The following is a 14267-nucleotide window of genomic DNA, read 5'->3' on the forward strand; positions in this document are numbered from 1 at the left end:
TTTTATTGTGATTTTCGTTGATTTTTTTTTATTTATTTACGCTGCAACCACAAGGGTTATTAGCGACCTAAAAAATATAATACAGGTAAAAGTAGAAAAAATTACAATAATTGATACAGTTCTGAGTCTTTAAGATAACTTATTGTGTTTTTTAATATTCATGTTTTTTCCTAAGACTTGTGATGGAACAGACATGAAGTCAACAGTGATATTATTATTCTTTAGAGGAATTATTTACCGATGAGTCGGAATCTTCTTCCGATAATGAAGTTTTCACTGTAGAGAGTAAACCTATGTGTTTGCCAAGTTTTCGTATTAATTTGGTGCTTATGGTTTTCATTCTTTTGTCGATGTAGTATGAATGTAATTCCGTTAGAAACTTTATAAGTACATAAGAGTCTTCTGAGTACAATTTTGTTACGCTGATTATGTCTTTTGATCCTTGTATATTTTCGAATAGATCCACTACTTGATCGAAGCTTAACAATTGCTTTTCCCTTTCTACATATTCTCTAACTGGTTCCAATAATGTTTGGAGATTTGGTATATCATTTCTTAAGTTTTTGTCATCAGTTTTGGTTTTTTTCTTTAATTGAAGCTTAGGTTTTTCAAAGTTTTCTTCGGAGGGTGGCGTGATTGCATCTTCTAGGGTTCTTTTTCCCGTTGCTTTGTTCGAAGTTACTTGGGGTTCGTAAGAGTTCAAATGTGTATTTTTATTTGGAGGTAAGTGTTGACTTGTTTCGTGTAAGGTTGATTTATGTTTTTGGGTATTAGAGGATGACTCAGACGATGTAGGTGTTGCGATTGTAGTGTTAACTGAAGAAGTGGTCAAATGTATGGATGTATTTTGTAGTGAGCACTGTTGGGTTTGGTTTATTGATAAATTTGGGATTGCTACTCTTTGTAATGTGGTTTGAGAAGACGTAGTAAGTGTGGAGGGAGTGGTATTTGAGATTGCGGGAGTATTTTGTAGATTATCTTGTTGAGTATGATTTATTGATGAATTTTTTCTTATTTCTGTTTGCATTGCACTATCATTGTGAGGATGGTTAGAAGGTGAAATATTTGGACAATTAGCTGCCTGGTGTCCAGTTAATTTGCATTTGAAACAGTTTTCGTTTTGGGCTATAAATATGCGGTATGATGTTTGTTCCAACTCGATAATAAAAGATTCAGGTAGTACAAAGTTGTCTGGAAAAGGTGAAACGAAAATTTGTCTTCGGAAGCTTAGAATATGACTAAAGGCAGGATTGGTTGCTCCTATCCGTAGATATGATATGTCTGAGAGAGGATTTAAACCTAGTTTTATTAATTCGTTATTATGTTAGAAGGTATGCTTGGACATACATTGGACAGAATTAAGCGGACTGATGGAGTTATTAATCTTCTCGCTTCTAGTATATTTCCATTTACTATTATTTTCTTTGTTTCTGCTATAATTTATCTACTAGGTTTTTGGATGATAGATATATGCATATTCTACCGTTTGATATACGGGATGCGAAAATTATATTTTTCGGTTCTATATGCTGACTCAATCCTTCAAGATAGTCATTAATTGTACAATTCTCTAGAGTGTTAAACAAAATGGCTTGATCTCTGCTTGGGATTAATATACTACGTGGTTGACTAACTGCTTTTGAGTATGATGCATTTTGTGGTAGCTGATTGGAAGATGACATCTTTTAAATGGATTTTAAAATCCGACTAAAACCGGTGCTGTTTTACAGCTTTCGTTGTGATACCAGTTCATGTAAATTGGATAATAGTTATAACTGATTGCAGTTGTTTACTTAAATATATAAATCCAAATAGATGAAAAAAGTATATTTTATCTAATCACGATTCCAATATTCAGTATACAAATCACTTTCACTTTTATACTTAATTACTTTTCTTAAGTAGATTAGACTCGAACATGATTTTGATTTTAATATAATTCACTATTTACATGTTCAGAACTGAAGAAATAATCGTTTAAATATTTAAATTTTTAAGAGAAACTTTGAAATGCGTCTAAACACTTTGACAGTTTTTTGACGTTTTTTCATTCTCGTTGATTAATTTATTAATAAGTGGTATTATATTTTAGTTGTTTTTGTCCTTTCCATTTATTTCATTCTATACTGGAACCAAATAGCAAAGGTGAGGATTGATCAAGACCAATATACGGATGAATTTTAAATCCGGAAAGGTGTCCGCCAAGGCTGCATACTCTCTCCGATGCTTTTTAATTTATATGTTGAAAATATATTTGCGGAAGCAGTAGAAGACACGGAATTAGGCATTAAGGTGAACGGCATACCAATTAGCAACCTACGCTATGCGGACGACACAGTGATTATAACTGATAATTTGGAAGATCAGCAGTTATTACTTGATAGGGTGAATAGCATAGGTAAAAAATATGGCCTCAAAATCAACATTTTGAAAACGAAATATATGGTCATTAGCAGAAACCCTCCAGAAAACCCGATAATATGCATAGGTGACGATCGCATAAAACGCGTGAAAACTTTTAAATACCTTGGCACCACAATCAATGACCAATCGGATCCACAACAAGAGATAAAAACCCGAATACAAATGACAAGACAAGCTTTTGTGAAATTCAGACCGCTCCTATGTAATCAAAACCTAAATTTCGAAATACGCTACAGAATGGTCAAGTGCTACATATGGTCCATCTTGCTTTGAAAAAAACATCTATCAACAAACTTGAAGCATTTGAAATGTGGTCATTGAGAAGAATGATGCGCATACCTTGGGTGGATAGAGTTCGAAACGATGACGTCCTTAAGAGAGCCGACGTGGAAAGAGAACTCTTTGAATTAATTAAAAAACGCAAGATTGGTTACCTTGGGCACATATTGAGAGGAGCAAAATATGAAATACCACAGTTAATCCTACAAGGGAAGATCTAAGGTAGGAGAGGAGTCGGCCGCAAACAATTATCCTGGTTAAGGAATATTAAAGAATGGACAGGAATACACAATACAGGCGAGCTGTGTCACGCCGCCAAGAACAGAATTCTAGTAATGAGATAGTCGCCTACGCACTTTGGTGTATGGCATGTTAAGAAGAAGAAGAATTTATTTCAATAATACACTGTCACTGTGACACGTGAAATTCCAAAGTTTTCTCTTTTAAGTTTTGTTGAATTGACTGGTATAATAATTAAATGTATTTATCAAAATAAAAACTGCATTAGTTTTAAAAGTTTGTCATTTTTTGAAGCTAAAAAGAAAGTTATTGTTGAGGTGCTCTCGATAAGTTTACTTATCAAATAATTGTTTTTAAGAATTATTTAATAACAAAGAATAATTTACAATGATTGGCAGATCAAGAAAAGCAAGCTGTTGCTCTGCATAATAACGGGCATCATCATCATCATCATCAACAACAACAACCTGCATGCGTCCACTGGTGGACATAGATCTCCCTCAGCTCTTTCCATCAGTCTGTGTCTTGTACGGCTTGCATCTAGTTATTGCTAACACGCTTCAGGTCGTCAATCCATATGGTTGGTGGACATCCTCTGCTTCGTATTGCTTCTTGCCTTGGTCCACTTGACAATACGTTTTGTCCATCGCTGTCTGATAATCTGGCGACGTGTCCTGCCTAATTCCGTTTTACCGCGATTTCTTCGTTTGGGATTCGGTCCCACAGAGAGACACACAACATCTGCGCTCCATAGTCCTCTAAGTCACGCGAATCTTATTCACTACCTTTTTTGTGAGTGGTAATGTTTCCGCTCCATAAGCGAGTACAGGTAACACGCATTGATCAAAGATTTTATATATATATATATATATATATATATATATATATATATATATATATATATATATATATATATATATATACAAGGATTTCCACAGTTTTCACTGTATTCCTTCACTCAACCGTTTTCTCCAATTTTTCCTGTTTAGCCAGTCCCCTTCCTGTAGGTTTCTTCTACTCATTGCTTCGTCCACCTCATCTCTGAAAGATCTTCGGGGTCTGCCTCTCTTTCTTCTTCCTATCGGGCTCCACTCTGTTATTCTATTTATCCACCGATTTTGGTCTGCTCTTCTGACATGTCCGTACCAGGTTAACCTCTTCTGTTAGATGTAGTCTATTATGTCGGAGTTCATGCCCATTCTCCTCTTAATCTCCATGTTATTTATCCTATCTCTTCTTGTTACTCTACAGCTTCTCCTTAGAAATTACATCTCTGTTGCTCTTATTTTGTTTTTGGTTTTCTTATTTATTGTCCAATTTTCACACCCATAGGTGAGGATACTTCTTGTCATGGTATTATATATTTTTTTCTTTGTTTTCATGCTGATGTTCTTATCCCATAGTACCGGGTTCAATTTTCGTATGCAGTCTCTTGTTTGTCCTAGTCTATTTTTTATATCTTCCTCCGTTGTTCCTTTGTTTGATATTATGAAACCTAAATACTTATACTTGTCTGTTCCTTTGATTTGTTTACCTTCGTCCATTTCCAGCTGTTTTATTTCTGTATTCTCCGTTGTTAGGTATTCAGTTTTCTTTAGGTTTATTTCCATCCCATTCTTTGTATATTCCTGCTCCAGTTTTCTCATCATAAAACTAAGGTCATCCTCGTCTTGTGCGATCACTATTTGGTCGTCAGCAAAACTTAGCGTATATAGATATTCGTTCCTTACTGGTATACCCATTCCTTCGCACTTTCTTTTCCATGGTTTCAGGGTTTTTTCCAGGAATATTTTGAACAGGGTGGGGGATGTGGAGCAACCCTGTAGTAGTCCCTTTGTCGTCTTAAATGGACTGCATATTCTATTGCCCGTTTTGATAGCTACTTCGTTATTCTTGTAGAGTGCTTTTACCGCGTTTATTAATCTTCGTGGAACTTCGATGTTTTCCATTGCTTCCCATAGCTTGGTTCTAGGTATTGAGTCATATGCCTTCTTAAGATCAACAAAAGCCAGATGGACGGATCTATTTTTGGCCATTCTTTTTTCTATTAGTTGTTTGACCGTGTAAATGTGATCTAAGCATGCTTTCCCCGCTGTGAAACCTGCCTGGTCTTCTCCGATTTTATCTTGTACATATATTTCTAATTTTTCCTTTATGGTCTTTCCATACAGTCTGCCTATAGACGATATAATGCTGATTCCCCGATAGTTTTCGCAGTTTTTTCTATTTCCTTTCTTGTATATTGATGTCATATATGCTTGGGTCCATTCTGCCGGTAAGTCTTCTCCATTCAGTGCTCTCTCAAACATTTTATGTATCATACGGAATAACTTTTCCGATCCGTTTTTTTATCAATTCATTTGGTATTCCGCCGGGACCTTCTGCTTTTTTGTTCTTTAGAGTTTTGATCGTTCTTTTTACCTCTGCTAGGCTTAATTCGATTTCGTCATGTGTGTAGATTTCTATTCCGTCTATTTCTGATTGTTTAAATTCGGGGCGGTCTTCGGTTAGCAATTTTTTATAGTATTCTTGCCATTCGTTTTCTTTGATTTGACCGATCTTGATTTTCTCTGTCTTATTTCTTTGGAGCGATTTTAAGATGCGCCATGACTCTGAATTTCTCGTTCCTCCTATGTGCTGTTCTATCTCTGTGCATGTTTTTTCCCATCTTTCATTTTTTTCATTTGCTACTTTTCTTTTCACTTCTTTATTTTTTTTTCTGTATAGTTCCAAGTCCTCATAGTTTTTTGTGTTCAGGTATTTTATATGAAGTTCTTTTTTCTCTTTTATGCATGTTAGTGTGTCTTCGGTTAATTTCGTAGTTTGGTGGGTGTATTTTTGGTCCGCTTCTCCAAGAGCTTCTAGGGCTACTGTCTTCATGCAGGTTTTTATGTGTTCGTATGTTTGTTCTAATGATTCATACCGAAACTCTTCTAGCTTTTGGTCCAATCTTCGCTTATATAGGTCTTTTATTGAGTCTTCTTTTAATAAATTGATTTTGAATTTCTTTTCTTGTGTTGAGCACGTATTGACAGGTGTAGCCGGAGCCGTAACTTGGTCAGACTCTCCCTGGGTCGGTTTCTGTTGGGTCCATATGAAGGGGAATTCCATCCAAGCGATTACTAGTTTGTGATCTGTGCCGCATTCTGCGCCTCGCTTTACTCTCACGTCTTTTATTTTTATCGAGCTTTCGTGGTTTACTATAACATAATCAATAATAGACCTCAATTTTCTTGTTTCTTTAAAGATTTTATAGCATAGGCTAATCCTATGCGACATGGGAGCTCACATGTCTGGTTGTCTCTGCCCAACCGAATTTCATGTCCTAAGTACTTATACGATCCAGTCTGTTCAATATCCCTTCCATCAACAGCAATATTTCGATTTAGCACCAGATAAGTCATTATTTGCGTCTTTGTCATATTAATCTTTAGTCCGACCTCTAAGGAAGCGTAATATAATTTTTCAAACATTATTATGGCATCATCCATACGATCGGCTATAAGGACGATGTCATCTGCGAATCTTAAATGACTGAGTTTTTTTTCATTTATGTTGATAGCATGCTCGTTTAGATGTGCCTCATTACAAGTATGTTCTAAGAGCGTCGTGAAGAGCTTTGGAGAGACTGTGTCTCCTTGCCGTACTCCTCTCTGTATACAGAATTTATTTGTTTCTTGTTCAGATAGTCTTACGCTAGCTGCGGCATTTTGTTAAATATATTTGATTATGTTAGTGTAGCGGTGGTCTATTCGGCATTCCGTGAATGCTTTTAACATTTTCTGATGGCTTATGATATCGAATACTTTCTCGTAGTCGACAAATATCAGGGATAATGGTTTGTTGTATTCTGCAGACTTCTCTATCAGGTTCTTTATCACGAATAAGTGGTCGTTAGTGCTGTATCCCGATCTAAATCCACCCTGTTCTCTGGGCTGATAGAAGTCTAATTTAGCGTCCAGTCTTTTTTTGATAATTTTTGTGAAAAGTTTATATATGTGTGAAAACGAACTGATAGGACGGTAGTATTTTAGATCTGTTATGTGTCCTTGCTTGTGTAATAAAATAATAACTTTATTGTTCCATTGAGAAGGAGTTTTTCCTTGGTAGATGCATTCGATGAAAAGCTTGGCCAAAGCTTGGATAATTTTATTTCTACCTAGTTTGATCTCTTCGATCATTACTCCGTCATCGCCAGGGGATTTATTATTTTTCATTTCTAAAATTGCTGTTTTTATTTTGTATCGAGTTATTTCTGGCATTAATTCTGATCCCTGGTTTGTGATATTGGGCAGGGGCTGATCTTGTCTTTCGTCGGTGCTCTTATACATTTCACGATAAAAGGATTCGACAACCTCAAGGATTTTGGTCCTATCAGTAGTAATGTTTTCATCTTTTTTTTTATTTTGTACATATTGTTGTTGAATATGTTGTTCGTATTTCGCCTCAAAACGTTTAAACTTCTTCTTAAGTTATTTTCGGTATTTCCCTTATATTATTTTCTTTTACGTCTTTTCGGATTGGCCGGTGGATATCTTTATCTAATTTCTTTATTGTTGAGTAGTTGGAGCCGTATTTTTCCGAATGGTATGCCCGTATGACGGGCATTGGGTATGTCGAAGAAATGCTTGGCGTTTAGCGAAGTACAATATTCGATATTTTACAAAGATTTCGAGAAACTGTTTCTTACTCAAAAAGGCCTAGATATGGAAGACCAAGGGCAGCAAACGCCATGGAAGATCGGTTTCATAGGCTTCAAGTACTCGCACTACTGCGAGTGGACATATTAGAAAACGATAACATCGAAGAAATCTGGGAAAACTCGGAACACTAATATATCAAAAAAGAAAATCTCATGATTTAGAGAGAAAGTGAAGACAAAATATGATGTGAGGAAGAAACCCTTTTTACTATACAGAACACAACAAACGCAACAAACGTACAAATAATAATGATAATAAAAATATAGATAATGATTCAAGGCCAAAGAACAGAGATGAGCGAACTAATAAAATGGAGACTCATTCAGAAGGAAACGTCAACAGACTACTTTTGATCCCTATTTGCTAAAAGGGACGATAATTAACCACTAACAAAGAAGTGACTACAAACAAAAAAAAAGACTACATTGAGAAGGAAGACGTAAGAAAATATTAAGGAAATTAAAAAATAAACTCATAAAGTACGGAGAACCAAATTAAAACAAAACAGATTACTACAAGAATTCAGCTTAGGCATCCTAATACCTCTCTTCAAAAAGAGGACAAAGTAGACCCTAAAAACTACAGAAGAATCAATCTACATATAAAACACTGAAACACTAAAATTAACAACCAAAGTGATAAACTGAACTAAAAGTGTGGCTTTTAAATCTCTAAAGTAATTTAGATCTCTCGAATATCGATATAGTATTACGAATGTGTCTCGATATCGGATACAAACTGCTCTGTTGAAATAAATTTTTCTTGCTCAAAGAGGGTGAAAAATTATTTGAAAACAACCATTAATGAAGTAAATAGAACGCTTTGTCTATTCTGTGTATAGATCTGAAATTGCCACAAAGATAGATTCCAGCTCAGTAATAGAAAACTTTGATCAGAAGAAAGCTCAGAGAAAAGAAGAAAACGGAATCCAGGCCGTAGAAGAATGTCATGGTTGCGTAATTTGAGAGAGCGGTTTGGCTGTACCACTAATGAACTCTTTAGGTCAGCTGTAAACAAGGTCAGGATAGCCTTGATGATTTCTAATCTCCGATAGGAGTTGCACAAGAAGAAGAAGAAGAAGTAGTAGATAGACTTAATGGGGACCTCAGTAGGGAGGTTGTACGGTCGAATAATAAAAGAAAGAATAGAGTCAGAATACGAAGACATAGAAGAACAAAATGGATTTCGTGCAGGAAAATCGTGCACTGATAGTATATTCGTTCTGCAGCAGGTAATCGAAAAACGGAAGGCACCTTCCGACAGAATCTATCTACCCACCTATTGTTTGTAGATTTAGAGAAGGCATACGATACGGTACCTTTAAAAAAACTGTTTCAAACATTGACGAAAGTAGGTCTCAGAAGAGAATATGTGCATGCTATCGCAAATATATACAAAAATACAAGAAGTGTCGTTCAAGAAGGAAACTTTATATCCAAATCATTTCCAATAACAAAGGGCCTTAAACAAGGATGTTGTCTATCCCCGACCTTATTTAAAATATATATTCAATCATCGCTAGAGCAGTGGAGGAAACAGGTATAGACATAGGCGGTGGTAAATGGCTAACAACTTTATTTTTCGCAGATGATCAAGTAGTCATAGCAAACGATGAGGAAGACATGGACTACGTGTTTAGAAAACTAAAGAAAGAATATGAAAAATGGGGCCTGAATATGAATATGTCAAAGACAGAGTATCTTAAAATAGGAGATGATGAAGAAGATACAGAGTAATTAGAAACACAACAACATGCAATGGATATAAATATCTCGGATCTATAATATCTAAAGAAGGCACTACCAAAAGAGACATCGAAAAGAGAACGCAGCAGGGAAAAAAAGCGGTAAACATTCTAAACTCTCTATTATGGTCTCAAGATATTAGACAAGAAACGAAATTGATAATCTATCGAACCTTGGTAGAGCCTATTGTGACTTATGGGGCAGAAGTTTGGCAGATCACAAAAAAAGATAGAAAAAGAATAGAAGTAGTAGAAATGGATTTTTTAAGGAGAGCGTGTGGTATATCCAAAAAGATCATATTAGGAATGAAGGAAGACAAATACTGTATAATCCGTGCTGTGGAGTAATTCGTGTGCAATTTTCTGCCTTCCGTATTTACAGAATTTTTCATATAGTTTCAGAAATATACTCTTTGCGGTACGCTCTAGGAATTGCTTGGAAAGTTGTTTTTGCTAATATTATTATTGCTCCTGAGAATCTCTCGTAGTTTATGCTTTTTGGTGAGATCCAACCTTAGCATTTATCAAGACTACTAGAGAAAGCAGATCAGTTAGCTTTCCTAAAATTCCATCTAGTACGTAAAAACGATTTTATAATTGGAGTGCTAATACAGATTTTGATGAAAATGGAGCAATATTGGCTATCAGGAAAATCAAACATGGTCTTTCTTGATGCTGGTAGAGGTTGCCCTTTGTCATCAGTGGTAAGAAAATACAGATTAGGGTTATATCCCTCTTTCAAGCTGCAGATCTAAATGTGCCTCTAACTTTGGCGTCGAAAAGTAGGTAGATACCATGTTCTTTTGACCACTCCAAATGGAACGAGCCATTTTTGTCATTGTCGGAATACTTCCACATCTCATAGTGACTGTTAAAATCCCCTACGTATAAGGCTGGGTGTTCGTACTGATTAAGGACACGTGTAGACCGGGTAGAAGCAGGGGGCTTATAAATATTAGCTATTGTGATATTACCGGTTTTTACAGTCATCTCGTGGATGATGTTTTTTGTCAATGTCAATTTGTCAATGTCAATGTCGTTTTCTTTTAGTAATTTGTGCAGGACTTGGAATTTTGCTTTACTTATGTCTTTTATATCGTACAGTGGGTCTTAGTTCTTTTATCATTTGGTCTATAAAAGGTCTATTTGTTGGCCATCTTTAATGGGTTAGGTCAACTTTAATAACTTAAAAAAATGTGATTTCTTTCTACCAGAAGATCCTGTGACAGATTTTCTGGCGCCTTTTGTGCTAGTTTATTTAGATTATCCAGGATGCAACATAGTATTTGCGGACAACTTAGAACTACAAGTTCTAATGAACTAAATCACGTATTAGTCAACAATATGAACGCAATATAAACGTTAAGAAGACAAAGCTTATGATAATTAGCAAGAAAAGGATAACAGAAGGTCAACTCTACGCCAACCAATCCCCTGTAGAAAGAATGACGCACTACAACTACCTCGGCACCATAACAAATGAAGTATGGACCAACAACCAGGAGATTAGAGCACGCATTGAAAAAGCTAGATCCACCTTTAATCGAATGGGGGCCTTCTTCAAGAGTCACAACCTCTCTCATGATACAAAAGTAAGAATGCTGCGATGCTACGTCTTCTCTGTCATTATTTATGGTGTTGAATCGTGGACCTTGAACGAAGATATGTGCAGAAAACTAAAAGCATTTGAAATGTGACTATATCGGAAAATGCTTAAGATCCCGTGGACTGACCGAGTTACAAATGAGGAGGTCCCCAGAAGAATAAATAAGAACCGAGATGTACTGACCACCATCAAATCTCGAATGTTATAGTTCTTCGGACATATTATGCGAAAAGAATCCAAATATGCTCTCCTTCAAGCCAATCTGCAAGGAAAAATATTTGGAAAGGAGGTCCAGGAAGAAGAAGAACATCTTGGCCAAAGAACCTCAGAATCTGGTTCAATACAACATCTGTGCAGCTTTTCCGCGCTGCTGCAGATAAGATAAAGGTTGCCATGATGATCGCCAACATTCGTAACACATAGGCACATCAAGAAGAAGAAGAAGAAGGATGCACGTGCAGTACTGCGGACGCGAACTAGCTTTACACCCTCTTTAAAAGTAAAAATTGTGTGTATAAATTATATATAAATAAAAAAAATATTCTAAAAAAAGCGGTTTTTGACACAAATGTATAAAATAATAGAAAATCTTTTACAAAAGACATAATGAATGGTTATAACAGCAAATTTACTAAGATGTAAATTGGAGCTGGAAGATCAGATGACAGAACAAGTGATGGAGTTTAAATATCTAGGTATCACATTATCTAGCTACGGAAAGCCCGAAACTGAAGTGGAAGATCAAGTGAATAGAGCAAACAGAGCCACAGGTTACCTGAATGAAACAATATGAATGAAATAAAAATATCGGAAAAGAAATGAAAGGCAGAATTCATCAGACCAATAATGAGATACGCAGCAGAAAAGCGGCCCGACGCAGAGAGAACCAAAATAATGCTAGCAAGAGCAGAGAAATGTAAATGAAAGTAGAGATGAAAATCCTTAGAATAAGCTATGGTAAGACATTATGGGACATCAAGAAGTGGGTAAAAAAATAGTAGAATGGAACGATCATAGAAGCCGAATGACAACAAATAGAGTAGTAAAGACGACGAGAGACAGTTCCCCAAAGGAAGACGATTAGTAGGAAGACAACGAAAACGATGGAACGATATCCTACTAAAAGCACATTAAAAAATAGACAGGCATGTCTACACAAAAAGAAGAAGACTGTTTTGTACCATATACAGTTTTATGACGTTGTTATTTTAAGAACTGAAAGACGTAGCGATGCATTTTAATAGCACTAACTGTGAATACGAATGTAATTCAAAATCTCCAAACATTGAATTGAGAGTCTCAAAATACACTGGGGTGCAAAATTAACCGGACACATATGATTTTTCCTAAAAACTGGAGTTTAAAAGAGTTTAAGATGTTCCCAATTAAGTATTTAATAATAGACAAAATTTAAAAGTCAAATTTATTACAACTCAAGAATGTTACTCAGAAAAAACAATAAACAATTCAAAAAAATTTAAAATCCGCAAAGAAAAAAATATTATTTTTTATTTTAATATAAACAATTTTTATGAAAACAATGTTTAGTAGAGTGTATTACCTCCACGAGCCCTAATTACGGCCCTTATTCGATCAGGCATACTTCGGATCAAGGTACCAAAGTCTGCTTGAGGGATTTGCTCCCATTCGTCACGAACTGCTTGCTCCAAATCATTCATGGTTTCAAACTCACCATGGTTACATCGAATACGTTGTCCCAGAATATCTCATGCATGCTCTATTGGATTTAAGTCTGCACTTCTTGGCGGCCATGGTAATAAACGAATTCCAACTTCATCCAAGTAATCCCGTGTTATTCTTGTGATGTGCGGAAGAGCATTATCTTGCATTAGACGAAAGTTTTCTCCAATAAATGGGGCAAATGGCACTACATGATCTTCCAAACATTGCTGAATATACCGTTGATCGTTCAAACTGCCCCTTGAATTGTAGCAAGTTCTGTATGAGCCTCTAGGGAAATGCCTGCCCACACAATTATACCACCTCCACCAAATTGAACTCTCGAAGCAAAACAACATTGCTGATAACGTTCACCAGTTCTTCTCCATATCCTATGCCGTCCATCCGATGAGTATCTGTTGAATCTTGATTCATCCGTGAAAAGCACAGCACTCCAATCGTCAACACTTCAATTAAGATGTTCGCGAGCGAAGTGTAAAAGTTGCCTCCGATGATCTGCTGTTAATAAAGGTCCCGTGACAGGTATTCTGGACCTTAATCCATATTCATTTAAGCGTCTTCGAACGGTATAAACGGAAACTGTGTTTCTATAGACATCATTTAATCGTTGAACAAGTACTGGTGCTGATAATGTACGATCGCGTAATGCTTGTAACCTAAGAAAGCGATCTTCAACTTGACTTGTGGTTCTTTGTCTACCTTGACCTGGTCTCCTAGTGTATTGTCCTGTTTCCCGAAATCTTTGTATTGCATCAAACACTGTACTTCGAGAAATTCCTAAAGCATTTGCGATGTAACGAATGCTCCGCCCATCATCCTGTAAAGCAATAGCTTGTGCTACTTCTTCTGGTGTCATAATTTTTTTAATGCAAGTTTTAAACAGGAGACAATCAAAAACCTACAGCCAAACTTATAATCAGGTACACTATCACAATAAACTTAAATTAACACTAAGCCAATATTGCACATTAATAACAAAACGTATGTGTAAAAGTGTTTTTGTTCGCAAAAAACATCTAAATAAGTTTAAACAAGAAAACAACTTGTCGCTAATAAGGCATAAAACACAATTTCAAACAAATTAAACAAGTTTCGATCTAAACACCAACAAAAAACAAAAAAAATTGAGTGTCCGGTTAATTTTGCACCCCAGTATATTTAGTAATATTTTGATGATTTTTACATGCCAGCTAGTAGCTTTTATATGCTAGTAGAATTTTTTTATTTTAAGTATTGTATATATATATATATATATATATATATATATATATATATATATATATATGTTGGAAATATCGGGTATGTGGTTTATATTATTATATAGACTACATACCCGATACAAAGATTATACACATGTGTATAATCTTTTAATTTCTGTAAGTATTGTAAATCTAAGTGTACGTCAGTGTTTTGAAATGTTTGTTTTTTACAGTTACTCCCGATGAAGCCATCAAATAAATGGCGAAATATTGAGCTTTAGAAAAAACTTTTTTTATTTAATATAGACCACATACCCGATATTTCCAACATATTTATAAATTGTTTTTTGGTCGAAATAATCACGTTATAT

At 35.5% G+C, this 14267-nt stretch overlaps 1 protein-coding gene across 2 annotated transcripts in view; it reads left to right on the forward strand.

The window, feature by feature from the left end:
* The window catches only part of LOC140437744 (fatty acid synthase-like), a 104221-nt gene that overhangs the window by 226 nt on the left and 89728 nt on the right, over positions 1–14267 (forward strand). The gene's annotated exons all lie outside the window — the stretch shown is intronic.

This window comes from Diabrotica undecimpunctata, chromosome 3 (genome assembly GCF_040954645.1).
Source record: "Diabrotica undecimpunctata isolate CICGRU chromosome 3, icDiaUnde3, whole genome shotgun sequence".
Taxonomy (NCBI): Eukaryota; Metazoa; Arthropoda; class Insecta; order Coleoptera; family Chrysomelidae; genus Diabrotica; species Diabrotica undecimpunctata.